The sequence below is a fragment of the Panulirus ornatus genome, chromosome 73, assembly GCF_036320965.1.
Source record: "Panulirus ornatus isolate Po-2019 chromosome 73, ASM3632096v1, whole genome shotgun sequence".
Lineage (NCBI taxonomy): Eukaryota > Metazoa > Arthropoda > Malacostraca > Decapoda > Palinuridae > Panulirus > Panulirus ornatus.
This window is the reverse complement of record NC_092296.1, coordinates 4,442,392-4,469,928: the sequence shown is the minus strand read 5'-3', so window position 1 is coordinate 4,469,928 and position 27,537 is coordinate 4,442,392. Positions and strand designations below refer to the sequence as shown.

Here is a 27,537-nt window from a genome sequence, read left to right as displayed (position 1 = left end):
GCGTACCAGTATCTGATTTCACGAGACACTCAAGCTTTGACAAAACGACAAAGTAAATTTTTCCGTGCGTTTGAAAATGTTGCAAATCCGTTTTGTTGGTCAAATTCATCGTGGTCAATGTTGCTACAATCTGTCCTTGTAGGTAAAGCTCAGACCGCATACGCTGCGTTATCTAGTGATCAGCGTGTCGATTAAGAGATCGTAAAGTTGGTTGTGCTGAAAGCTTACAAGTTATCTCCAGAAGCTTAGACTTAAATCTAGAGACGAGTCCTGATCAGACCTATGTATTTTCTCGAAACGGGCGATTTATGCAACCAGTGGCTAAGCTCCGAACAAGTTTGAGAGTTTGCGTAATAGAGAGTTGATAATGCTCGAATGTAAGAACAGTGTAACCAATGAAATTCTTATTTAATTGAGAGAAGTGAAGTCTGTCGGCAGGGTTGGGGTCCTAGCAGATCAGTGCGCCATGGCTCGCAAACTTAAGGAGACGTTCGAAGGGTTTCGATGGCAAAGGAAAATCCAGTAATAACGTAACCCCAACTGAACCTGCTCCCTTGACGGAGGCTCCTAGGAGTAAGATGGTCTAGTTATGTTTAAATTGTGGCATAGTTGGGCACCAGGTGAAGGTGCTGGGCTCGGGTGAAGGAATCCAGAGACCATCAAGGGTAGAACAGCGTGTCTTTTTTCAACTTGAGGGCCACCCAGTTATGCAAGTGAGCCTAAACCCTGCTCTTAGGATAGTAGGGGGTCGCGAGAGTGGTAATCACTCTGTAGATGAGGATCCGTTTCGTGGGAACAACGCTTTTCTGTCTGGGGATATATTAGATGTGGGGTACGACGAAGTCAATGTATTACGGGACTCTGGTTCACTGCAATCCCTGATGCTTGATGGCTTGGTGACGCGGAGTCTGAAAGAGTCTTGTTAGAAGAGCCGTGGAGGTTCAAGAAAGCTCCAATAGTCGATGCGAGGGTATAAAAGTCTTTACGGGCCATGCTGTGGTGGGAATCGCAGATAAGTTGCCTGTCTCAGGCGTGGACTTTGTGTTTGGCAATGACCCAGAGGGCCCAACCCACCCCCCTACACAATGTATATACATACACGTCCACACACGCAAATATACATACCTATACTTCTCAATGTACACATATATATACACACACAGACATATACATATATACCCATGCACACAATTCACAGTCTGCCTTTATTCATTCCCATCGCCACTCCGCCACACATGGAATACCATCCCCCTCCCCCCTCATGTATGTATATATATATATATATATATATATATATATATATATATATATATATATATATATATATATATATATATATATATTGATTGATTGAGAGGGTGAAGGCATGTACAGAGCATCAGATTGGGGAAGAGCAGTGTGGTTTCAGAAGTGGTAGAGGATGTGTGGATCAGGTGTTTGCTTTGAAGAATGTATGTGAGAAATACTTAGAAAAGCAAATGGATTTGTATGTAGCATTTATGGATCTGGAGAAGGCATATGATAGAGTTGATAGAGATGCTCTGTGGAAGGTATTAAGAATATATGGTGTGGGAGGAAAGTTGTTAGAAGCAGTGAAAAGTTTTTATCGAGGATGTAACGCATGTGTACGTGTAGGAAGAGAGGAAAGTGATTGGTTCTCAGTGAATGTAGGTTTGCGGCAGGGGTGTGTGATGTCTCCATGGTTGTTTAATTTGTTTATGGATGGGGTTGTTAGTGAGGTAAATGCAAGAGTTTTGGAAAGAGGGGCAAGTATGAAGTCTGTTGGGGATGAGAGAGCTTGGGAAGTGAGTCAGTTGTTGTTCGCTGATGATACAGCGCTGGTGCTGATTCATGTGAGAAACTGCAGAAGCTGGTGACTGAGTTTGGTAAAGTGTGTGGAAGAAGAAAGTTAAGAGTAAATGTGAATAAGAGCAAGGTTATTAGGTACAGTAGGGTTGAGGGTCAAGTCAATTGGGAGGTGAGTTTGAATGGAGAAAAACTGGAGGAAGTGAAGTGTTTTAGATATCTGGGAGTGGATCTGGCAGCGGATGGAACCATGGAAGCGGAAGTGGATCATAGGGTGGGGGAGGGGGCGAAAATTCTGGGGGCCTTGAAGAATGTGTGGAAGTCGAGAACATTATCTCGGAAAGCAAAAATGGGTATGTTTGAAGGAATAGTGGTTCCAACAATGTTGTATGGTTGCGAGGCGTGGGCTATGGATAGAGTTGTGCGCAGGAGGATGGATGTGCTGGAAATGAGATGTTTGAGGACAATGTGTGGTGTGAGGTGGTTTGATCGAGTGAGTAACGTAAGGGTAAGAGAGATGTGTGGAAATAAAAAGAGCGTGGTTGAGAGAGCAGAAGAGGGTGTTTTGAAGTGGTTTGGGCACATGGAGAGAATGAGTGAGGAAAGATTGACCAAGAGGATATATGTGTCGGAGGTGGAGGGAACGAGGAGAAGAGGGAGACCAAATTGGAGGTGGAAAGATGGAGTGAAAAAGATTTTGTGTGATCGGGGCCTGAACATGCAGGAGGGTGAAAGGAGGGCAAGGAATAGAGTGAATTGGAGCGATGTGGTATACCGGGGTTGACGTGCTGTCAGTGGATTGAATCAAGGGATGTGAAGCGTCTGGGGTAAACCATGGAAAGCTGTGTAGGTATGTATATTTGCGTGTGTGGACGTATGTATATACATGTGTATGGGGGGGGGTTGGGCCATTTCTTTCGTCTGTTTCCTTGCGCTACCTCGCAAACGCGGGAGACAGCGACAAAGTATAATAAAAAAAATAAAAATAAATAATATTTATTTATTTTCATTTATTTATTATTCATTTTGCTTTTTCACTGTCTCACGCGTTAGCGAGGTACCGCAAGGAAACAGACAAAAGAAATGGCCCAACCCACCCACATACATATGTATATACATACACGTCCACCCACGCAAATATACATACCTATACATCTCAATGTACACATATATATACACACACACACACATATACATATATACACATGTACATAATTCATACTGTCTGCCTTTATTCATTCCCATCGCCACCTCGTCACACATGGAATAACATCCCCCCTCCCCCCTCCTGTGTGCGAGGTAGCGCTAGGAAAAGACAACAAGGGCCCCATTCGTTCACACTCAGTCTCTAAGTGTCATGTAATAATGCACCGAAACCACAGCTCCCTTTCCACATCCAGGCCCTACAGAACTTTCCATGCTTTACCCCAGACGCTTCACACGCCCTGGTTCATCCATTGACAGCACGTCGACCCCAGTATGCCACATCGTTCCAATTCACTCTATTCCTTGCACGCCTTTCACCCTCCTGCATGTTCAGGACCCGATCACTCAAAATCTTTTTCACTCCATCTTTCCACCTCCAATCTGGTCTCCCACTTCTCCTCGTTCCCTCCACCTCTGACACGTATATCCTCTTGGTCAATCTTTCCTCACTTATTCTCTCCATGTGACCAAACCATTTCAAAACACCCTCTTCTGCTCTCTCAACCATTCTCTTTTTATTTCCACACATCTCTCTTACCCTTACATTACGTACTCAATCAAACCACCTCACACCACATACTGTCCTCAAACATCTCATTTCCAGCACATCCACCCTCCTGCACACAACTCTATCCATAGCCCACGCCTCACAACCAAACAACATTGTTGGAACCACTATTCCTTCAAACATACCCACTTTTGCTTTCCGAGATAATGTTCTCGACTTCCAAACATTCTTCAACACTCCCAGAATTTTCGCCCCCTCATCACTCTATGATTCACTTCTGCTTCCATGGTTCCATCCGCTGCCAGATCCACTCCCAGATATCTAAAACACTTTACTTCCTCCAGTTTTTCTCCATTCAAACTTACCTCCCAATTGACTTGACCCTCAACCCTACTGTACCTAATAACCTTGCTCTTATTCACATTTACTCTTAACTTTCTTCTTTCACACACTTTACCAAACTCAGTCACCAGCTTCTGCAGTTTCTCACATGAATCAGCCACCAGCGATGTATCATCATCGAACAACAACTGACTCACTTCCCAAGCTCTCTCACCCACAACAGACTGCATACTTGCCCCTCTTTCCAAAACTCTTGCATTCACCTCCCTAACAACCCCATCCATAAACGAATTAAACAACCATGGAAACATTACACACCCCTGCCGCAAACCTACATTCACTGAGAACCAATCACTTTCCTCTCTTCCTAAACGTACACATGCCTTACATCCTTGATAAAAACTTTTCACTGCTTCTACCAACTTGCCTCCCACCATATACTCTTAATACCTTCCACAGAGCATCTCTATCAACTCTATCATATGCCTTCTCCAGATCTATAAATACTATATACAAATCCATTTGTTTTTCTAAGTATTTCTCACATACATTCTTCAAAGCAAACACCTGATCCACACATCCTCTACCACTTCTGAAACCACACTGCTCTTCCCCAATTTGATGTTCTGTACATGCCTTCACCCTCTCAATCAATACCATCCCATATAATTTACCAGGAATACTCAACAAACTTATACCTCTGTAATCTGAGCACTCACTCTTATCCCCTTTGCCTTTGTACATTGCCACTATGCAAGCATTCCGCCAATCCTCAGGCACCTCACCATGAGTCATACATACATTAAATAACCTTACCAACCAGTCAACAATACAGTCACCCCCTTTTTTAATAAATTCCACTGCAATATCATCCAAACCTGCTGCCTTGCCGGCTTTCATCTTCTGCAAAGCTTTTACAACCTCTTCTCTGTTTACCAAATCATTTTCCCTAACCCTCTCACTTTGCACACCACCTCGACCAAAACACCCTATATCTGCCACTCTATCATCAAACACATTCAACAAACCTTCAAAATACTCACTCCATCTCCTTCTCACATCACCACTACTTGTTATCACCTCCCCATTAGCCCCCTTCACTGAAGTTCCCATTTGCTCTATTGTCTTATGCACTTTATTTACCTCCTTCTAAAACATCTTTTTATTCTCCCTAAAATTTAATGATACTCTCTCACCCCAACTCTCATTTGCCCTCTTTTTCACCTCTTGCACATTTCTCTTGACCTCTTGCCTCTTTCTTTTATATATATCCCACTCATTTGCATTTTTCCCCTGCAAAAATCGTCCAAATGCCTCTCTCTTCTTAATGGTGCCTATGCACATGCCATTAAATTTCACTTCGGGATAACTGCCCATCTCAACTTTAAGACTTACTCAGTTTGTTATGCAGCTCCTTCCATGCACTTACCTAACAACAGCCCAGGTGGGAATCAGTCCAGTGGTGGCTTTGGTAGTACCATGATGAATCCCACCACCTATGCACCTGGTCATGAGAAGAAAGATCATGAGAGGCAAGTGTTTTGGGAGCAGCTGAGTGAGTGTGTTAGCAGTTTTGATGCACTAGACTGCGTTACAGGGATGGGTGATTTGAATGTAAAAGTGGGTAATGTGGCAGTTGAGGGTATAATTGGTGTACATAGGGTGTTCAGTGTTGTAAATGGAAATGGTGAAGAGCTTGGAGATTTATGTGCTGAAAAAAGGACTGATGATTGGGAATACCTGGTTTAAAAAGAGAGATATACTTAAGTATATGTATGCAAGTAGGAGATGGCTAGAAATCATTATTGGATTACGTGTTAATTCTGGATTTTAATGTGCTGAGAGGGGAAACTGCAGGGATGCCTGATCATCTTGTGAAGGCGAAGGTGAAGATTTGTAGAGGTTTTCAGAAGAGAGAATGTTGGGGTGAAGAGAGTGGTGAGAGTGAGCGAGCTTGGAAAGGAGACGTGTCTGAGGAAGTAACAGGAGAGACTGAGTGCAGAATGGAAAAAGGCGAGAGCAAATGATTTAAGGGGAGTGGGGAAGGAATGGGATGTATTTAGGGAAGCAGTGATGGCTTACACAAGAGATGCCTGTGGCATGAAAAAGGTGGGAGGTGGGCAGATTTGAAAGGGTAGTGAGTGGTGGGATGAAGAAGTAAGATTGTTAAAGAGAAGAGAGAGGCGTTTGGATGATTTTTGCTGGGAAGAAGTGCAAATGACTGGGAGATATATAAAAGAAAGATGCAGGAGGTCAAGAGGAAGGTGAAAGACGTGAAAAAGAGGGCAAATGAGAGTTGGCGTAGAGAGTTTCATTAAATTTTAAGAGAGAATAAAAAGGGCCATTCTTTCGTCTGTTTCCTTGCGCTACCTCGCTAACACGGGAGACAGCGACAAAGTGTAATAAATAAAAAAAAATAAAAAATAAAAAGACATTGAAGCTTATTGATACAGTGGTTAAATTGATGAGAACTGCTATTGACGTTTGTGTAAATAAATTATACATTTCCTTTTTTCCATAGCCAGAGGTTGAACCATTATGTGACATTCATTTTTTTCATTCATTTCAAGCTAGAAGTTTCAGTTTTCTAAATTGTTTCTTACATTTTTCATATGTATATATATGTATGTGTGTGTGTGTGTATATGTGCGTATGTATGTGTATGTGTGTGTATGTGTATATGTATATATATATGTATATTATCCCTGGGGATAGGGGTGAAAGAATACTTCCCACGTATTCCTCGCGTGTCGTAGAAAGCGACTAGAGGGGACGGGAGAGGGGGGGCCAGAAATCCTCCCCTCCTTGTATTAACTTTCTAAAATGGGAAACAGAAGAAGGAGTCACGCGGGGAGTGCTCATCCTCCTCGAAGGCTCAGAGTGGGGTGCCTAAATGTGTGTGGATGTAACCAAGATGTGAAAAAAGGAGAGATAGGTAGTATGTTTGAGGAAAGGAACCTGGATGTTTTGGCTCTGAGTGAAACGAAGCTCAAGGGTAAAGGGGAAGAGTGGTTTGGGAATGTCTGGGGAGTAAAGTCAGGGGTTAGTGAGAGGACAAGAGCAAGGGAAGGAGTAGCAATACTCCTGAAACAGGAGTTGTGGGAGTATGTGATAGAGTGTAAGAAAGTAAATTCTCGATTAATATGGGTAAAACTGAAAGTTGATGGAGAGAGGTGGGTGATTATTGGTGCATATGCACCTGGGCATGAGAAGAAAGATCAAGAGAGGCAAGTGTTTTGGGAGCAGCTGAATGAGTGTGTTAGTGGTTTTGATGCACGAGACCGGGTTATAGTGATGGGTGATTTGAATGCAAAGGTGAGTAATGTGGCAGTTGAGGGAATAATTGGTATACATGGGGTGTTCAGTGTTGTAAATGGAAATGGTGAAGAGCTTGTAGATTTATGTGCTGAAAAAGGACTGATGATTGGGAATACCTGGTTTAAAAAGCGAGATATACATAAGTATACTTATGTAAGTAGGAGAGATGGCCAGAGAGCGTTATTGGATTACGTGTTAATTGACAGGCGTGCGAAAGAGAGACTTTTGGATGTTAATGTGCTGAGAGGTGCAACTGGAGGGATGTCTGATCATTATCTTGTGGAGGCTAAGGTGAAGATTTGTATGGGTTTTCAGAAAAGAAGAGTGAATGTTGGGGTGAAGAGGGTGGCGAGAGTAAGTGAGCTTGAGAAGGAGACCTGTGTGAGGAAGTACCAGGAGAGACTGAGTACAGAATGGAAAAAGGTGAGAACAATGGAAGCAAAGGGAGTGGGGGAGGAATGGGATGTATTTAGGGAATCAGTGATGGATTGCGCAAAAGATGCTTGTGGCATGAGAAGAGTGGGAGGTGGGTTGATTAGAAAGGGTAGTGAGTGGTGGGATGAAAAAGTAAGAGTATTAGTGAAAGAGAAGAGAGAGGCATTTGGACGATTTTTGCAGGGAAAAAATGCAATTGAGTGGGAGATGTATAAAAGAAAGAGACAGGAGGTCAAGAGAAAGGTGCAAGAGGTGAAAAAAAGGGCAAATGAGAGTTGGGGTGAGAGAGTATCATTAAATTTTAGGGAGAATAAAAAGATGTTCTGGAAGGAGGTAAATAAAGTGCGTAAGACAAGGGAGCAAATGGGAACTTCAGTGAAGGGCGCAAATGGGGAGGTGATAACAAGTAGTGGTGATGTGAGAAGGAGATGGAGTGAGTATTTTGAAGGTTTGTTGAATGTGTTTGATGATAGAGTGGCAGATATAGGGTGTTTTGGTCGAGGTGGTGTGCAAAGCGAGAGGGTTAGGGAAAATGATTTGGTAAACAGAGAAGAGGTAGTGAAAGCTTTGCGGAAGATGAAAGCCGGCAAGGCAGCAGGTTTGGATGGTATTGCAGTAGAATTTATTAAAAAAGGGGGTGACTGTATTGTTGACTGGTTGGTAAGGTTATTTAATGTATGTATGACTCATGGTGAGGTGCCTGAGGATTGGCGGAATGCGTGCATAGTGCCATTGTACAAAGGCAAAGGGGATAAGAGTGAGTGCTCAAATTACAGAGGTATAAGTTTGTTGAGTATTCCTGGTAAATTATATGGGAGGGTATTGATTGAGAGGGTGAAGGCATGTACAGAGCATCAGATTGGGGAAGAGCAGTGTGGTTTCAGAAGTGGTAGAGGATGTGTGGATCAGGTGTTTGCTTTGAAGAATGTATGTGAGAAATACTTAGAAAAGCAAATGGATTTGTATGTAGCATTTATGGATCTGGAGAAGGCATATGATAGAGTTGATAGAGATGCTCTGTGGAAGGTATTAAGAATATATGGTGTGGGAGGAAAGTTGTTAGAAGCAGTGAAAAGTTTTTATCGAGGATGTAACGCATGTGTACGTGTAGGAAGAGAGGAAAGTAAGTGGTTCTCAGTGAATGTAGGTTTGCGGCAGGGGTGTGTGATGTCTCCATGGTTGTTTAATTTGTTTATGGATGGGGTTGTTAGGGGGGTAAATGCAAGAGTTTTGGAAAGAGGGGCAAGTATGAAGTCTGTTGGAGATGAGAGAGCTTGGGAAGTGAGTCAGTTGTTGTTCGCTGATGATACAGCGCTGGTGGCTGATTCATGCGAGAAACTGCAGAAGCTGGTGACTGAGTTTGGTAAAGTGTGTGGAAGAAGAAAGTTAAGAGTAAATGTGAATAAGAGCAAGGTTATTAGGTACAGTAGGGTTGAGGGTCAAGTCAATTGGGAGGTGAGTTTGAATGGAGAAAAACTGGAGGAAGTGAAGTGTTTTAGATATCTGGGAGTGGATCTGGCAGCGGATGGAACCATGGAAGCAGAAGTGGATCATAGGGTGGGGGAGGGGGCGAAAATTCTGGGGGCCTTGAAGAATGTGTGGAAGTCGAGAACATTATCTCGGAAAGCAAAAATGGGTATGTTTGAAGGAATAGTGGTTCCAACAATGTTGTATGGTTGCGAGGCGTGGGCTATGGATAGAGTTGTGCGCAGGAGGATGGATGTGCTGGAAATGAGATGTTTGAGGACAATGTGTGGTTTGATCGAGTGAGTAACGTAAGGGTAAGAGAGATGTGTGGAAATAAAAAGAGTGTGGTTGAGAGAGCAGAAGAGGGTGTTTTGAAGTGGTTTGGGCACATGGAGAGAATGAGTGAGGAAAGATTAACCAAGAGGATATATGTGTCGGAGGTGGAGGGAACGAGGAGAAGAGGGAGACCAAATTGGAGGTGGAAAGATGGAGTGAAAAAGATTTTGTGTGATCGGGGCCTGAACATGCAGGAGGGTGAAAGGAGGGCAAGGAATAGAGTGAATTGGAGCGATGTGGTATACCGGGGTTGACGTGCTGTCAGTGGATTGAATCAAGGCATGTGAAGCGTCTGGGGTAAACCATGGAAAGCTGTGTAGGTATGTATATTTGTGTGTGTGGACGTATGTATATACATGTGTATGGGGGGGGTTGGGCCATTTCTTTCGTCTGTTTCCTTGCGCTACCTCGCAAACGCGGGAGACAGCGACAAAGTATAAAAAAAAAAAGATGTTTTGGAAGGAGGTAAATAAAGCGCGTAAGACAAGAGAACAAATGGAAGCATCAGTGAAGGGGGCTAATAAGGTAATAACAAGCAGTGGTCAAGAGAGGAGGAGATGGACTGAGTATTTTGAAGGTTTGTTGAATGTGTTTGATTATAGAGTGGCAGATATATGGTGTTTTGGTCAAGATGGTGGGCAAAGTGAGACGGTCAGGGATAATGGTTTGGTAAACACAGAAGAGGTAGTGAAAGCTTTGCAAAAGATGAAAGCAGGGAAGGCAGGAGGTTTGGAAGGTATTTCAGTGGAATTCATTAAAAAAGTCAGTGACTATGTTGTTGACTGGTTGGTGAAGATATTCAATGTATGTATGGCTCAAGGTGACGTGCCTGATGATTGGCAGAATGTTTGCTAGTGCCAATGTACAAAAGGCAAAGGGGATAAGGGTGAGTGTTCAAATTAAAGAGGTATAAGTTTGTTGAGTATTCCTGGGCAATTATATGGGAGGGTATTGACTGAGAGGGTAAAGGCACGTACAGAGCATCAGATTGGGGAAGAGCAGTGTGGTAGAGGATGCATGGATCAGGTGTTTACTTTGAAAAATGAATGTGAGAAATACTTAAGAAAAACAGATGGATTTGAATGTAGCATCTATGGATCCAGAGAAGGAATATGAAAGAGTTGATAGAGATGTACTGTGGAAGGTATTAAGAGTATAAGAGTATATGGTGTGGGAGGTATATCGCTAGCAGAAGTGAAAAGTTTTTATCAAGGATTTAAGGCATGTGTACGAGTAGGAAGAGAGTAAAGTAATTGGTTCCCAGTGAATGTCGGTGTGTGGCAGGGGTGTGTGATGTCTCCATGGTTGTTTTATTTGTTCATGGTTGTTTTATTTGTTTTTGGATGGGGTGGTCATGGAGGTGAATGCAAGTTTTTTGTAGAAAGGGGCAAGTATGCAGTCGGTTGTGGATGAGAGGGCTTGGAAAGTGAGTCAGTTGTTCACTGATGATACAGCGTTGGTGTCTGATTTGGGTGAGAAACTGAAGTTGCTGCCTGTGTTTGGTAAAGTGTGTGAAAGAAGTAAGCTGAGAGTAAATGTGAACAAGAGCAAGGTTATTAGGTTCAATTGGATTGAGGGGCAAATAAACTGGGAGGTAAATTTGTTTGGAGAAAAACTGGAGGAAGTGAAGTGTTTTAGATATCTGGGAGTAGATTTAGCAGTGGATGGAACCATGGAAGTGGAAGTGAGCCACAGGGTAGGGAAGGGGGTGAAGGTTCTGTGAGTGTTGAAGAATGTGTGGAAGGCAAGAACATTATCTTGGACAGCAAAAATGGGTATGTTTGAAGGAATAGTGGTTCTAACAATGTAATATGCTTGGGAGGCATGGGCTATAGATAGGGTTGTATGGAGGAGGGTGGATGTGTTGGAAATGAGATGTTTGAGGGCAATATGTGGTGTGAGGTGGCTTGATTGAGTAAGTAATGAAAGGGTAAGAGAGATGTGTGTTAATAAAAAGAGTGTGGTTGAGAGAGCATTAGAGGATGTATTGAAATGGTTTGGTCACATGGAGAGAATGAGTGAGCAAAGATTGACAAAGACCAAACTGGAGGTGGAAGGATGGAGTGAAAAGATTTTGAGCAATCAGGGCCTGAACATATAGGAGGTTGAAAGGCCACTGAATTTTCCATGGTTTACCCCAGACGCTTCACATGCCCTGGTTCAATCCATTGAAAGCATGTCAACCCCGGTATACCACGTCGTTCCAATCTATTCCTTGTACACCTTTCACCCTCCTGTATGATCAGGCCCTGATATCTCAAAATCTTTTTCACTCCATCCTTCCACCTCCAATTTGGTCTCCCGTTTCTCCTTCTTCCCTCCACCTATGACACATATATCCTCTTTGTCAATCTTTCCTTACTCACTCTCTCCTTGTGTCCAAACCATTTCAACATACCCTCTTCTGATCTCTCAACCACACTCTTATTACCACACATCTCACATATCCTTTCATTACTTACTCGAGCAAACCACCTCAGACCACACTGTCCTGAAACATTTCATTTCTAACACATCCACCCCCTTCCGCACAACCTTATCTATAGCTCATGCCTCACAACCATATAACATTGTTCGAACCACTGTTCCTTCAAATATACCCAATTTTGCTCTCCAAGGTAACATTCTTGCCTTCCACACATTCTCAACGCTCCCAGAACCTTTGCCCCCTCCCCCACCCTGCATCTCGCTTCCACTTCCATGGTTCCATTTGCTGCTAAGGCCACTTACAGGTATCTAAAGTACTTCACTTCCTCCAGTTTTTCTCCATTCAAACTTACCTCCCAATCAACCTGTCCCTCAACTCTACTGAACCTAATAACCTTGCTCTTATTCACATTTACTCTTAACTTTCTTCTTTCATCCACAACAGACAGCATACTTGCCCTTTTCTCCAAAACTGTTGCATTCACCTCCCTAACCACCCCACCCATAAACAAATTAAACAACCATAGAGACATTATGCACCCTTGCTGCAAACCGACATTCACTGGGAACCAATCACTTTCCTCTCTTCCTACTCGTACACATGTCTTACATCCTTGGCAAAAACTTTTCACTAATCTATTTACAATCTAGTAAATAAAATTTCATAACATACAATAAGATTTTTCAAAAGAATATAATGCACCCTGGATATTGTAACTTAGAAAACTAAACATATCATTCCTTAAAGAAAACTGATTAAGATATAATGAATAACTAAAACAATTATTGGTAAAGAGGAGAGATAACTAACATCCATCTCCCAAAGGAGGCATGAGTCAGCCACAAGTTGACTCATGACTAACTGGTATACAAGACAATACATCAGCTACATTCTCATTTCCTCTTACATGCTTAATAATTAAATTATAATCTTGTAACAAAAGACTCCAACTTGTTAAACATTGGTTTACATTTTTTATCATATGCAAAAATATAAGGGGATTGTGATCCTTAAACACTTGGATTGGCCAACCTGCTCCTCTCAAATAAACATCAAGATGATTCAAACATAAAATCAAGGCCAAAGTTTCCTTTTCAGTAGTACTGTAGTTTTTCTGATATGACAGAAACCTCTTGAAAAAGTAAATTGTAAAATCAATATCATCTTTCTCCTGCATCAAAACTCCACCATCTCCAAAATCTTGAGTATCTACATACAATGTAAATGGTCTATCATATTTTGAAGTAGAAAGTAAGGGTTTACATACAAGTATCTGCTTCAGTTTCTTAAAAACATCATCACATTGATAACTCCATACAAATTTGACTTTCTTTGACAATAAGTTGGTTTAGCATGGTTGAAAAATTTTTACAAAACCTACAATAATATCCAGCCATACCCAGAAATCTCAATACTTCTTTCTTCTTTGTGGGTGCTGGAAATTTTACTATACTTTCCACCTTAGCATCCCTGACAAACAACATAACCTATATATTCAACAGTTGCTCTGGTGAATTCACTCTTTACAAGGTTTACAGTTAGATTTGCTTAGCCCAAGCTATTAACCACTTCCCTCATTAAATAAAAATGTTCTTCCTAAGTTTTTTAATACAACACTATATCATCTCTATAAACAATCTTTAACATAACACAAAACTTGATTTACTAATCTATGGAAAGTACTACCACTTTTATTCATACCAAAGGGCAACACTTTATACCAGTACAAACCATCCATAGTTACAAATGCAGAAATTTCGTTTGCTCTTTCAGTCAAAGGTACTTCCCAGTACCCTTTCAATAAGAATAACTTAGTTACAAAATTAGCATCTCCTATCTGATCCACTCTTGGAGTAGGATACAAGTCAGCTTTAGTGATCTTGTTTACCTTTCTGAAACCAGGACAAAATCTATAGGAAATAACATCAGGTTTAGTAATCAACACATAAGTGAACTCCAAGAACTATTACTTTTTCAATCAGATCATTGTCAAGCATATATTGAACTTCTTTTCTCATTATCTCTCATCTTAGGATTCACTCTACATGGGTGCTACTTGACAGGTGTTGCACTGTCAATATCAACATCATGCTGTAATACATCAATTCTCCTTGGAACATCAGAAACAAACACCTAAACTCATTCATTATTTGTACAATCTCATCTCATCTTTCAGTTTCTAAATGATCAAACTTTTTTCAAATTATCTTACACATCTGAATTTTTTAACAGCTTGCCTTCACATCTCCAACATTATATTCTCACTTTCATTCACTTCCTCTGCATCATCAGACATGACACAAGCACAATACACATTTGTAACCTCATCATCCTTTGCACAATTTTTAACATGATAGGTTTTATCACGTTTATGTGACACAACTGGCTTGGCTTGCATCTTTCTGGACTATTCACAATGTAGTTCAAATCATCCACTCTTTTCTCAATAACCCAGGGACCATAAAATCTTGCTCTAAGAGGATTTCCTGTCTGAGGCAATAATGCAAACACTCGATCACCTAGTTTGAACTCTCTGCTTCTAGATTTTTTGTCACATCATACCTTAATATCTTCTTGACACTTTCAAATTTTTTCAGCAATCTCTCTAGCCCTACACAATCTGCTTTTAAAATTTGACACATACTTCAATAATCCAGGAGAATCATGCTTCGCTAACCATTTCTCTTTCAACATACTCAGTGGACCTCTTATTTCATGTCCATACACTACCTCAAATGGACTAAAACCTGTAAACTCGTGTACTGAATCTCTAATAGCAAACAATACTAAAGGCAGGCCCTTATCCCAGTCTAATGAAAAGTCCTCACAATACATCCTCAAAGTATTTTTCAGTCTGATGGAATCTCTCCACATCTCCTTGCCTCTGTGGGTGATAAGCACTTGACATCTTTTGTGTTATATGTATATTTTCTTTATCTATTATACTTTGTTGCTGTCTCCCGCGTTAACGAGTTAGTGCAAACAAATAGACAAAAGAATAGCCCAATGCCCACCCACATACACATGAATATACAAACATGTCCACACATGCACATATACATACCTATACATTTCAACATATCCATATATATACATACACAGACATATATACACATGTACATGATTCATATTTGCTGCCTTTATTCATCCCAGTCGCCAACCCGCCACACATGAAATGACACCCCCCTCCCCCCGCATGCGCGTGAGATAGCGCTAGGAAAAAACAAAGTCCACATTCACTCACACTCAGTCTTTGCTGTTATGTATAATGCACCGACACCACAGCTCCCTTTCCACATCCAGCCCTACAGAACTTTCCATGGTTTACCCCAGATGCTTAACATGCCCTGGTTCAATCCATTGACAGCACATTGATCCTGGTATACCACATCATTCCAATTCATTCTATTCCTTGCACGCCTTTCAACCTCCTGCATGTTCAGGCCCCGATCGCTCAAAATTTTTTCACTCCATCCTTCCATCTCCAATCTGGTCTCCCACTTCTCCTCGTTCCCTCCACCTTTGACATAGATATCCATGTGACCAAACCATTTCAATACACCCTCTTCTGCTCTCTCAACCAAACTTTTCTTTTTATTACCACACCTCTCTCTTACCCTTTCAACACCTCTCTTACCCTTTCATTACTTATTTGAGCAAACCATCTCACACCACATATTGTCCTCAAACATCTCATTTCCAACACATCCACCCTCCTCTGCACAACCCTACCTATTGCCCACGCCTTGCAACCATATAGCATTGTTGGAACCACTATTCCTTCAAACATACCCATTTTTGCTTTCCGAGATAATGTTCTCGACTTCCAAACATTCTTCAACACTCCCAGAACCTTCGCCCCCTCCCCACCCTTTGACTCACTTCCACTTCTATGGTTCCATCCCATGCCAAATCCACTCCCAGACATCTAAAACACTTCACTTCCTCCAGTTTTTCTCCATTCAAACTTACCTCCCAATTGACTTGACCCTCAACCCTACTGTACCTAATAACCTTGCTCTTATTCACATTTACTCTCAGCTTTCTTCTTTCACACACTTTACCAAACTCAGTCACCAGCTTCTGCAGTTTCTCACCCGAATCAGCCACCAGCGCTGTATCATCAGCGAACAACAACCGACTCACATCCCAAGCCCTCTCATCCACAACAGAATGCATACTTGCCCCTCTCTCCAAAACTCGCATTCATTCCCCTAACAACCCCATCCATAAACAAATTAAACAACCATGGAGACATCACACACCCCTGCCGCATACCTACATTCACTGGGAACCGTTCACTTTCCTCTCTTCCTACTCATACACATGCCTTACATCCTCGATAAAAACTTTTCACTGCTTCTACCAACTTGCCTCCCACACTATATACTCTTAATACCTTCCACAGAGCAACTGTATCAACTCTTATCATATGCCTTCTCCAGATCCATAAATGCTACATACAAATTCATTTGTTTTTCTAAGTATTTCTCACATACATTCTTCAAAGCAGACACCTGATCCACACATCCTCTACCACTTCTGAAACCACACTGCTCTTCCCCAATCTGATGCTCTGCACATGCCTTCACCCTCTCAACCAATACCCTCCCATATAATTTCCCAAGAATACTCAACAAACTTATACCTCTGGAATTTGAACACTCACCCTTATCCCCTTTGCCTTTGTACAATAGCACTATGCATGCATTCCGCCAATCCTAAGGTACTTCAGGTACATTGAATACCCTCACCAACCAGTCAACAACACAGTCACCCCTTTTTTTAATATATTCCACAGCAATACCATCCAAACCCACCATCTTGCTGGCTTTCATCTTCTGCAAAGCTTTCACTACCTCTTCTCTGTTTACCATTCTTCCCGCCCCTCTCAGAGAAAGTTCCTAATTAGCTGCCACTTGGTTCAGTTCATCTTTATTACACTGGGTTTCACTAAACTTCCTAACGTTATCTACCATGTTTAAACAAATGATATTTACAAGTATGAACACTTACTTGTTTAAAGAAATCTCTTCCGTATATCTCAATAGAGCACAGTAGAGTACTACCTCACAACACTTTGATGCAACTTGAATTACATACACTTGGTTTCAGCTCCAAGTACACAAGGTTTCACATCCTGGACAGTTGGTTTCACATCATCCTTCCTGGACTGTAGGTTTCACATATTCACATTCCAGACAGGTCCCCTGTTACGTACTTTCTCCACCCCTTACATTAAAGGGTGTATAATCAGCCTGTAGGCCCATTAAAACAGATAACTCTGAAATAATATCTTCTGTTAACAGAGAAATTTGGGTTAGACACAGATTCCCTTATCTGGCTAACATCTCCTGACAGCTGATGGCCAAAATTATATACATATAACCCTTTTCTTTCTTATAGATTTGGTCAAATACCAAACAGTGGTAAAAAGTTATAAAAAACATATTTACAACAGCAAAAATAAGCATGTGCTCTCCTGAAAATAAAAATACAATTTACTCTTAATACACTGATCTCCCTCTACTTAACAAATCTTAGGCAAATATATTGGCCTCAGTTTTATACATAAGTATTTGAAATAACTGAGATGTGTACAGATTAACATTATAGATTTACCCAACAGTGTTGAATCATGTCTTATTTAAGAGGCCATTTTATTGGGAGAGATCTACAGCTTGTAAACATTTATTTGCTTTTTATTTTGCTTTGTCGCTGTCTCCCAGGTTAGCGAGGTAGCGCAAGGAAACAGACGAAAGAATAGCCCAACCCACCCACATACACATGTATATACATACAAGTCCACACACGCAAATATACATACCCATACATCTCAACGTATATATATATATACACACACACAGACATATACATATATACACATGTACATAATTCATACTGTCTGCCATTATTCATTCCCATCCCTACCTCGCCACACAAAATAACAACCCCCTCCCCATCATGTGTGTGAGGTCACGCTAGGAAAAGACAACAAAGGCCACATGCGTATACACTCAGTCTCTAGCTGTCATGTAATAATGCACTGAAAAAACAGCTCCCTTTCCACATCCAGGCCCCACAGAACTTTCCATGGTTTACCCCAGACGTTTCACATGCCCTGGTTCAATCCATTGACAGCACGTCGACCCCGGTATACCACATCGTTCCAATTTACTCTATTCCTTGCACGCCTTTCACCCTCCTGCATATTCAGGCCCCGATCACTCAAAATCTTTTTCACTCCATCCTTCCACCTCCAATTTGGTCTCCCACTTCTCATTCCCTCCACCTCTGACACATATATCCTCTTGGTCAATCTTTCCTCACTCATTCTCTCCATGTGCCCAAACCATTTCAAAACACCCTCTTCTGCTCTCTCAACCACACTCTTTTTATTACCACACATCTCTCTTACCCTGCTATTACTTACTCGATCAAACACCTCACACCACATATTGTCCTCAAACATCTCATTTCCAGCACATCCACCCTCCTGCACACAACTCTATCCATAGCCTACACCTTCCAACCATAAAACATTGTAGGAACCACTATTCCTTCAAACATACCCATTTTTGCTTTCCGAGATAATGTTCTCAACTTTCACACATTCTTCAATGCTCCCAGAATTATCGCCCCCTCCCCCACCCTATGATTCACTTCTGCTTCCATGGTTCCATCTGCTGCCAAATCCACTCCCAGATATCTAAAACACTTCACTTCCTCCAGTTTTTCTCCATTCAAATTTACCTCCCAATTGACTTGACCCTCAACCCTACTGTACCTAATAACCTTGCTCTCATTCACATTTACTCTCAGCTTTCTTCTTTCACACACTTTACCAAACTCAGTCACCAGCTTCTGCAGTTTCTCACATGAATCAGCCACCAGTGCTGTATCATCAGCGAACATCAACTGACTCACTTCCCAAGCTCTCTCATCCACAGCAGACTGCATACTTGCCACTCTTTCCAAACCTCTTGCATTCACCTCCCTAACAACCCCATCCATATACAAATTAAACAACCATGGAGACATCACACACCCCTGCCGCAAACCTACATTCACTGAGAACCAATCACTTTCCTCTCTTCCTACACGTACACATGCCTTACATCCTCGATAAAAACATTTCACTGCTTCTAACAACTTGCCTCCCACACCATATATTCTTAATACCTTCCACAGAGCATCTCTATCAACTCTATCATAGCCTTCTCCAGATCCATAAATGCTACATACAAATCCATTTGCTTTTCTAAGTATTTCTCACATACATTCTTCAAAGCAAACACCTGATCCACACATCCTCTACCACTTCTGAAACCACACTGCTCTTCCCCAATCTGATGCTCTGTACATGCCTTCACCCTCTCAATCAATACCCTCCCATATAATTTACCAGGAATACTCAACAAACTTATACCTCTGTAATTTGAGCACTCACTCTTATCCCCTTTGCCTTTGTACAGTGGCACTATGCACGCATTCCGCCAATCCTCAGGCACCTCACCATGAGTCATACATACATTAAATAACCTTACCAACCAGTCAATAATACAGTCACCCCCTTTTTTTAATAAATTTCACTGCAATACCATCCAAACCTGCTGCCTTGCCAGCTTTCATCTTCCGCAAAGCTTTTACTACCTCTTCTCTGTTGTACAAAGGCAAAGGGGATGAAGGTGAGCGTTTAAATTAAAGAGGCACAAGTTGTATGGTTGCGAGGCGTGGACTATGGATAGAGTTGTGCGCAGGAGGATGGATGTGCTGGAAATGAGATGTTTAAGGACAATGTGTGGTGTGAGGTGGTTTGATCGAGTAAGTAACGTAAGGGTAAGAGAGATGTGTGGAAATAAAAAGAGCGTGGTTGAGAGAGCAGAAGAGGGTGTTTTGAAATGGTTTGGTCACATGGAGAGAATGAGTGAGGAAAGATTGACCAAGAGGATATATGTGTCAGAGGTGGAGGGAACGAGGAGAAGAGGGAGACCAAATTGGAGGTGGAAAGATGGAGTGAAAAAGATTTTGTGTGATCGGGGCCTGAACATGCAGGAGGGTGAAAGGAGGGCAAAGAATAGAGTGAATTGGAGCGATGTGGTATACCGGGGTTGACGTGCTGTCAGTGGATTGAATCAAGGCATGTGTATGGGGGTGGGTTGGGCCATTTCTTTCGTCTGTTTCCTTGCGCTTCCTCACAAACGCGGGAGACAGCGACAAAGCAAAAAAAAAAAAAAAAAAAGTTTATTGAGTATTCCTGGGAAATTATATGGGAGGGTATTGACTGAGAGGGTAAAGGCATGTACAGAGCAACAGATTGGGGAAGAACAGTGTGGTTTCAGAAGTGGTAGAGGATGTATTGATCAGGTGTTTGCTTTGAAGAATGTATGTGAGAAATACTTAGAAAAGCTTAGAAATACTTAGAAAAACAGATGGACTTGTATGAAGCATTTACGGATCTGGAGAGGGCATATGATATGGTTGATAGAGATGCTGTGTGGAAGGTATTAAGAGTATATAATGTAGGAGGTAAGTCACTAGAAGCAGTGAAAAGCTTTTATCAAGGATGTAAGGCATGTGTATGAGTAGGAAGAGAGTCCTGATTGGTTCCCAGTGAATGTTGGTTTGCAGCAGGGATGTGTGATGTATCCATGGTTGTTTAATTTGTTTATGGATGGGGCTGTTAGTGAGGTGAATGCAAGTTTTGGAGAGAGGGGCAAGTATGCAGTCTGCTATGGATGAGAGGGCTTGGGAAGTGAGTCAGTTGTTGTTCGCTGATGATACAGTGCTGGTGGCTGATTCAAGTGAGAAACTGCAGAAGTTGCTGACTGAGTTTGGTAAAGTGTGTGAAAGAAAGCTGATAGTAAATGTGAATAAGAGGTTATTAGGTTCAGTAGGGTTAAGGGACAAATAATTTGGGAGGTAAGTTTGAATGGAGAAAAACTGGAGGAAGTGAAGTGCTTTAGATATGTGGGAGTGGATTTAGCAGCAGATGGAACCATGGAAGCGGAAGTGAGTCACAGGGTGGGGAGGGAGCAAAGGCTCTGTGAGTGTTGAAGAATGCATAGAAGGCGAGAATGTTATCTCAAGAGAGCGAAAATGGGTATGTTTGAAGTAATAATGGTTCCAACAATGTTATATGGTTGGGAGGCATGGGCTATAGAGAGGGTTGTGCAGAGGAGGGTGGATGTGTTGGAAATGAAATGTTCGAGGACAATATGTGGTGTGAGGTGGTTTGATTGAGTAAGCAATGAAAGGGTAAAAGAGATGTGCTGTAATAAAAAGTGTGGTTGAGAGAGCAGAAGTGGGTGTATTGAAATAGTTTGGTCACAGGAGTGAGAAAAGATTGACAAAGAGGATATGTGTCAGGGGTGGAGGGAACGAGAAGTGGGAGACCAAATTGAAGATGGAAGGATGGAGTGAAAAAGATTTTAAGCAATCGGGGCCTGAACATACAGGAGAGTGAAAGGTGTGCAAGGAATAGGGTGAACTGGAACGATGTGGTATACCAGGGCTGAAGTGCTGTCAATGGATTGAACCAAGGAATGTGAAGTGTCTGGGGTAAACCATGGAAAGTTTTCTGGGGCCTAGATGTAGAAAGGGAGCTATGGTTTCAGTGTATTACACATGACAGCTAGAGACTTTGTTGTCTTTTCCTAGCGCTACCTCATACACGTGTGGGGATTGGGATGCCATTTCATGTGTGGCGGGGTGGCGACAGGAATGGATGAAGGCAGCAAGTATGAATATGTACATGTGCATAAATGTATATGTCTGTGTATGTACATGTATGTAAATGTTGAAATGCATAGGTATGTATATGAGCATGAGCATTTATGTATATACATGTGTATGTGGGTGGGTTGGGCCATTCTTTTGTCTGTTTCCTTGCACTACCTTGCTAATGCGGGAGACAGTAACTAGGTATATTGTTTTACTATACTTTGTCGCCGCCTCCTGCGTTAGTGAGGTAGCACAAGGAAACAGACGAAAGAATGGCCCAATTCTTTCATCTGTTTTCTTGCGCTACCTCGCTAACACGGGAGACAGCGACAAAGTATGATAAAATAATATACCTAGTCACTGTCTCCCGTAATTAAGTATACTAAATAAAAAAAAAAAATCATTCATCATCACCAACTCCATTATGTGGTCTTCCCTTCCTGTCATGTTAACATTTTCTCTGGCACCCTCACTCTTAACCTCATCATACTCATTTATATCTGACTTTACTTCCCCTTCAGCTTGTGGCACAATAGTACTCAATCCATCTTCAGATACCAACAATTTTGTAGCAGGTGCAGGTGTCTCCATGAAACTTGTCAAACTACTTGATCCAGGCATTTCAAAGAAGGGCATGAAGAACTTGGCCGATTTTTTTGGCTTCCTCTGCCTCTATATTTCATCTCTTTCGCCCTTCAGCTCCACTTCCTTGTGAAAAAATGTTTCACAGTCTCCTTAAAATTACCTAAAATAAAGATGTAACACTTTTCAATAAGAACATTCTTATTTGTACTAAGTGGTATCTTTTACAGAAGCAAATTCAAGATATTTGGTTCGATAGTTAAATTTTACTTCATAGTCATACCACCACTAAGTCTCAGATTCTGCAGGCCCTGCCAATTACTACCTAGAACTAGAACAGATCCAGACATACTTCCAAAATCTTTATCTAATCCTAAATTAGCCAAGAGAATATTTTGAACAAAACAAACCAAACTCCAAATGATATTTGTCATATTAAGAAAAATGTACTGAACAGACTCAATGGGTTTGATTTAAAATGTACATACAGTGGATGTACATAAAAATATATACAGTGTAATTATAATAGTTTTTTTTATATAAATAAAAAAATTCACATTTTGGCCTGCTCATAACAGTCTCAAGTCAGTTTAGACCAAACAATATATGCATACCTTTCTGCGAATTCACTGCAATGCACAAAGTAAATTCATGATGTAAACCATTTCACTTGTTCGGAAGAGGTCAGAGGTCAGAGGTCACTAAAACAACACAATTTAATTTTTCAGGCCACCACTGGCCCTTGTTTTAGCCAGTGTTAATGTAATTTGGCACAAAGGTATTTAAATGCATCACACTGTGTGTATGTCAATTTTGTGAAATAACTCTTTTGATAATTCTTAAGGTGTTACATGTATGACTTTTTTTTTGGGGGGGGAAAGCATTACTTTTCATTGTTCATGAAATTTGGCACAACAGGTGTCTTTCCACATTCCTGATGGTGAACTTATGATGACAGTTTAAAGTCTTCTAAGATTTCAAAGGTCAACAAAAACTAAATTGATTATCATTTCAAATAATGTTGATGAAACTCAGTAACTGCTACATTTCCATATTTATCTTGACTTTTGGCATAAAATTATTTATATAAATAAATGTTCACGGTGCATTTGCTTCTAAATGTTAGCCTTTCTTGTTAATACTGAGTTTAAATACTGTCTACATTCTTGAAGGTACCATGAAAAGAAGTTTAGTGGAAAGCAAAGCTTGGAAGACTAAGGAAGCCTGATTAAGGCTTTTAAGTTTAAAGAGCAGACTCTTGACTACAGTATAAAAGCAAAGTAGCCTTGGTGTCAACAGGAATGCCTTTACAGTAACACTTTTTACTTCACTGTAAGACGAATTATTCCCTTTTTAAAGCATTGAAGATGTTGCATGGATTTCTGGAGATTTAGAAATCTAAAATCAATAGCCACATGTCACTCACAATTATACTACTACTATAATGAAGTGTGGTTTGGGACCACCATGAAAAAGCTACCCAATTCAAACAGAGGTATTAGTGGGTGGAGCATAAATTGGGAATGATAATGGGAGCTCAGTCTTTGAGGAATAAATGGTTTATCTTTCATTGGCTTTTTATCTTTCTCATTTATTCCAGGGTATTTTTTCATGATACTTCCCATGTATTCCCTGCATGTCGTAGAAGGCGACTAAAAGGGAAGGGAGCGGGGGGCTGGAAATCCTCCCTTCTCATTTTTTTTTTAATTTTCCAAAAGAAGGAACAGAGAAGGGGGCCAGGTGAGGATATTCCCTCAAAGGCCCAGTCCTCTGTTCTTAATGCTACCTCGCTGATGCGGGAAATGGCAAATAGTATGAAAGAAAGAAAGAAAGAATTATAATAGAGTTTTGGGAAGAGGGGTAAGTATGCAATCTGTTGTGGATGAGAAAGCTTGGGAAATGAGTCAGTTGTTGTTTGCTGATGATACAGCGCTGGTGGCAGATTCGTGTGAGAAACTGCAGAGGCTGGTGACTGAGTTTGGTAAAGTGTGCGAAAGAAGAAAGGTGAGAGTAAATGTGAATAAGAGCAAGGTTATTAGGTACAGTAGGGTTGAGGGACAAGTCAATTGGGAGGTAAGTTTGAATGGAGAAAAACTGGAGGAAATGAAGTGTTTTAGATATCTGGGAGAGGATTTGGCAGCACATGGAACCATGGAAGCGGAAGTGAGTCATTGGGTGGGGGAGGTGGCAAAAGTTCTGGGAGACCGTTGAAAAATGTATTGAAGTCGAGAACGTTATCTTGGAAAGCAAAAATGGGTATGTTTGAAGGAATAGTGGTTCCAACAATGTTATATGGTTGCGAGGCGTGGGCTATAGATAGAGTTGTGTGGAGGAGGTTGGATGTGCTGGAAATGAGATGTTTGAGGACAATATGTGGTGTGAGGTGGTTTGATTAAGTAATGAAAGGGTAAGAGAGATGAGTGATAATAAAAAGAGTGTGGTTGAGAGAGCAGAAAAGGGTGTTTTGAAATAGTTTGGTCACATGGAGAGAATGAGTGAGGAAAGATTGACAAAGAGGATACATGTGTCAGAGGTGGAGGGAACAAGGAGAAGTGGGGGACCAGATTGGAGGTGGAAAGATGGAGTGAAAAAGATTTTGAGTGATCGGGGCCTGAACATGCAGGAGGGTGAAAGACGTGCAAGGAGTGGAGTGAATTGGAATGATGTGGTATACTGGGTCGACGTGCTGTCAATGGATTGAACCAGGGCATGTGAAGCGTCTGGGGTAAACAATGGAAAGTTTTGTGGGGTCTGGATGTGGGAAGGCAGCTGTGGTTTCAGTGCATTCATTATACATGACAGCTAGAGGCTGAGTGTGAACAAATGTGGCCTTTGTTGCCTTTTCCTAGCGCTACCTTGTGCACAGGCGGGGGAGGGGGTTTTCATTTCATGTGTGGCAGGGTGGTGATGGGAATGAATAAGGGCAGACAGTATGAATTATGTACATGTGTATATATATATATATATATATATGTATACATTGAGATGTATAGATATGTATATGAGCTGCATGTGGACGCGTATGTACATACATGTGTATGTGGGTGGGTTGGGCCATTCTTTCATCTGTTTCCTTGCGCTACCTCGCTAACGCGGGAGACAGCAACAAAGTATAATAAAAAAAATAATTAATTGGTAGGAGGGTGAAAAGCATGCAAGGAATGAAGTGAATAGGAATGATGTGGTATACCGGGGTCGACATGCTGTCAATGGATTGAACAAGGGCATGTGAAGCGTTAGGGGTAAAACATAGAAAATTTTGTGGGGCCTGGATGTGGAAAGGGAGCTGTGGTTTCAGTGCATTAAACATGATAGCTACAGCCTGAGTGTGAACCAATGTGGCCTTTGTTGTCTTTTCCTAGTGTTATCTCGTGCATGCGCGGGGGAGAGGGGGGGTGCCATATCATGGGTGGCAGGGTGGCGACAGGAGTGGATGAAGGCATCAAGTATGAATATGTACATGTGTATATGTCTGTGTATGTATATGTATGTATATGTTGAAATGTATTGTTATGTATGTGTGTGTGAGGGTGTGTATGTATATATATGTTTATGTGGGTGGGTTGTGCCATTCTTTTGACTGTTTCCTTGCAATACCTTGCTAATGCAGGAGACAGTGCCAAAGTATGATAAATAAATATTAATTAGTAGGCCGGTAAAAGAGTTTTGGATGTAACTATCTATGTATATCTCTAACAACTGTTTCATAACTAAGTCACTCCAGTGACACCTCTTGGCCTTCATGCCTCACCCTTAACAGGCCACTGGCAGAGGGCAAGTCTAGCACAGTGTTTGTAGAGGCACCTATCTAATGTTCCCAATGATGACTACTATTTAATGCTCCTACCTAATGTTTCTACCTAATAATCCAACCTAAATGTTCCTACCTACTACTTTTGTCTACTGCTCCTACCATTTTGCCAAAAGGCAGGGCTAGTGCATAGTGCTCACTGTACGAAAACCTAGTTATGTAGAATGAGATGCATGAGTTAAGTGTAGTCAAGTTTTACATTAGACACGGCCAGATTGTATGTTTGTGGATAGCATGCCAGTAGTCCATATCTTAAGGTAAAAAAAAAAAAAAAAAACTACCTAGACAGAGGAGTGCAACTTGACAACCTCTTAAGTGTTGGCTCACTAAACAGATGTCATTAATCCTACTGATATACCACCTAGTCATTGGTTCCCTGCCAACTAATACCTTGACAAATTAAGTCCCAATGTTTGCTTACCGATTCTGAACTCCCTTGCTATTATTTTGGCAATTGGTTGGCTGCTAAAGTGTTGTCTTTATCATCATCAGTACTTATTTCCGTGGCAACCACTTAAAAAGCAATTCTCACGTATAAATACACATGGACTTGTAAATTTAAGTCGATATGTGTACGTAAAGGTAATATGTGCATAAAGTAACCATAAACAGCAATGTACCATTTAGTGTCTTGCAAGGCTCAAAACCCAGGGGTGATAACATTTTAGATTTGTTACAGACAAATGCAAACAATCTTATACATGAAGTTGATGGGAGGACAGTCAGATAATAGGGACCACAAACAAATAAAATTCAATATAATGATGAGAATAGGAAGAACAAAATGTTCATTCTCAACTTTCATAAAGCCAACTTTGCAGGGCTACATAGATACCTTGCTCGTGTTGACTGGGTGGCACCAATGAACATGGAGTGAGGTCGGACGGACCAAGCAGTGCAAGCAGTGTGGGGTCAGGTTGGGCAGGTGACTCGGATCAGCTTAGCGGTGGCCTCAGGTTAAGTGTGGGCGAGGCAGTTGAGACCAATAACACCATGATGATTTCCGTAGAAAGGTTCCTGGTAACACTGAAAATGGAACAAGAATTGAATAATCCATATACGCAATATAGAACTAGCATTAATGACCCTAAAATGGCTAAATAATAAAATGAAACAACAAATAGGGCAGAAGCGCTTGTACAAGGTAAAATGGGGGGGTAACAGTTTACCGATAAGCAAATCAACTTATATACAGATTTTAATCCAATGAACCTCTCAGAAGGAAAAATTATATAAAATCTTTACGTAGGAAATGGCTTGGGCTAATGGGGAGCATTCTCTGTTGACAATCTCTGCCTCAGCACTTGTTTACTCTATTAACACCATACTCTCAATATCCCATCAACTTTCTCTACCCATCCATGACATTCAGTAACTCACCTTTATGTACGTCACGTCAAATCACTTCGTTACAACTTGGAATACGAGATATTTCACAATATTCAGGCAACTCTTTTCCTACATGTTTGTATCACTTGGCAGAGAAGGTGTCGTCCATTTAATCCCCAGTGACCAATGAGAGACCACCAGGCGGAGGTATGTACCTCGCGTCTCGACCAATCACGTGTCACCTTC

The 27,537-nt window shown here is 41.3% G+C and overlaps 1 long non-coding RNA gene across 3 annotated transcripts; it reads right to left on the bottom strand.

The window, feature by feature from the left end:
- Positions 1 to 2,503: 2,503 nt before the first annotated feature.
- Positions 2,504 to 27,537, bottom strand: LOC139748207 (uncharacterized). 3 transcript variants are annotated; one of them, XR_011712612.1, is made up of 4 exons: positions 27,343 to 27,537; positions 26,798 to 26,988; positions 16,863 to 22,314; positions 2,504 to 5,366 (listed from the first exon to the last, which is right to left on the bottom strand). It is a non-coding gene; the product is annotated as an uncharacterized lncRNA (long non-coding RNA). The 3 variants fall into 3 exon arrangements; XR_011712613.1 differs by lacking the exon at positions 2,504 to 5,366 and having other exon boundaries at positions 13,119 to 17,130; positions 22,132 to 22,314; positions 27,343 to 27,519; XR_011712611.1 differs by lacking the exon at positions 2,504 to 5,366 and having other exon boundaries at positions 13,119 to 22,314; positions 27,343 to 27,510.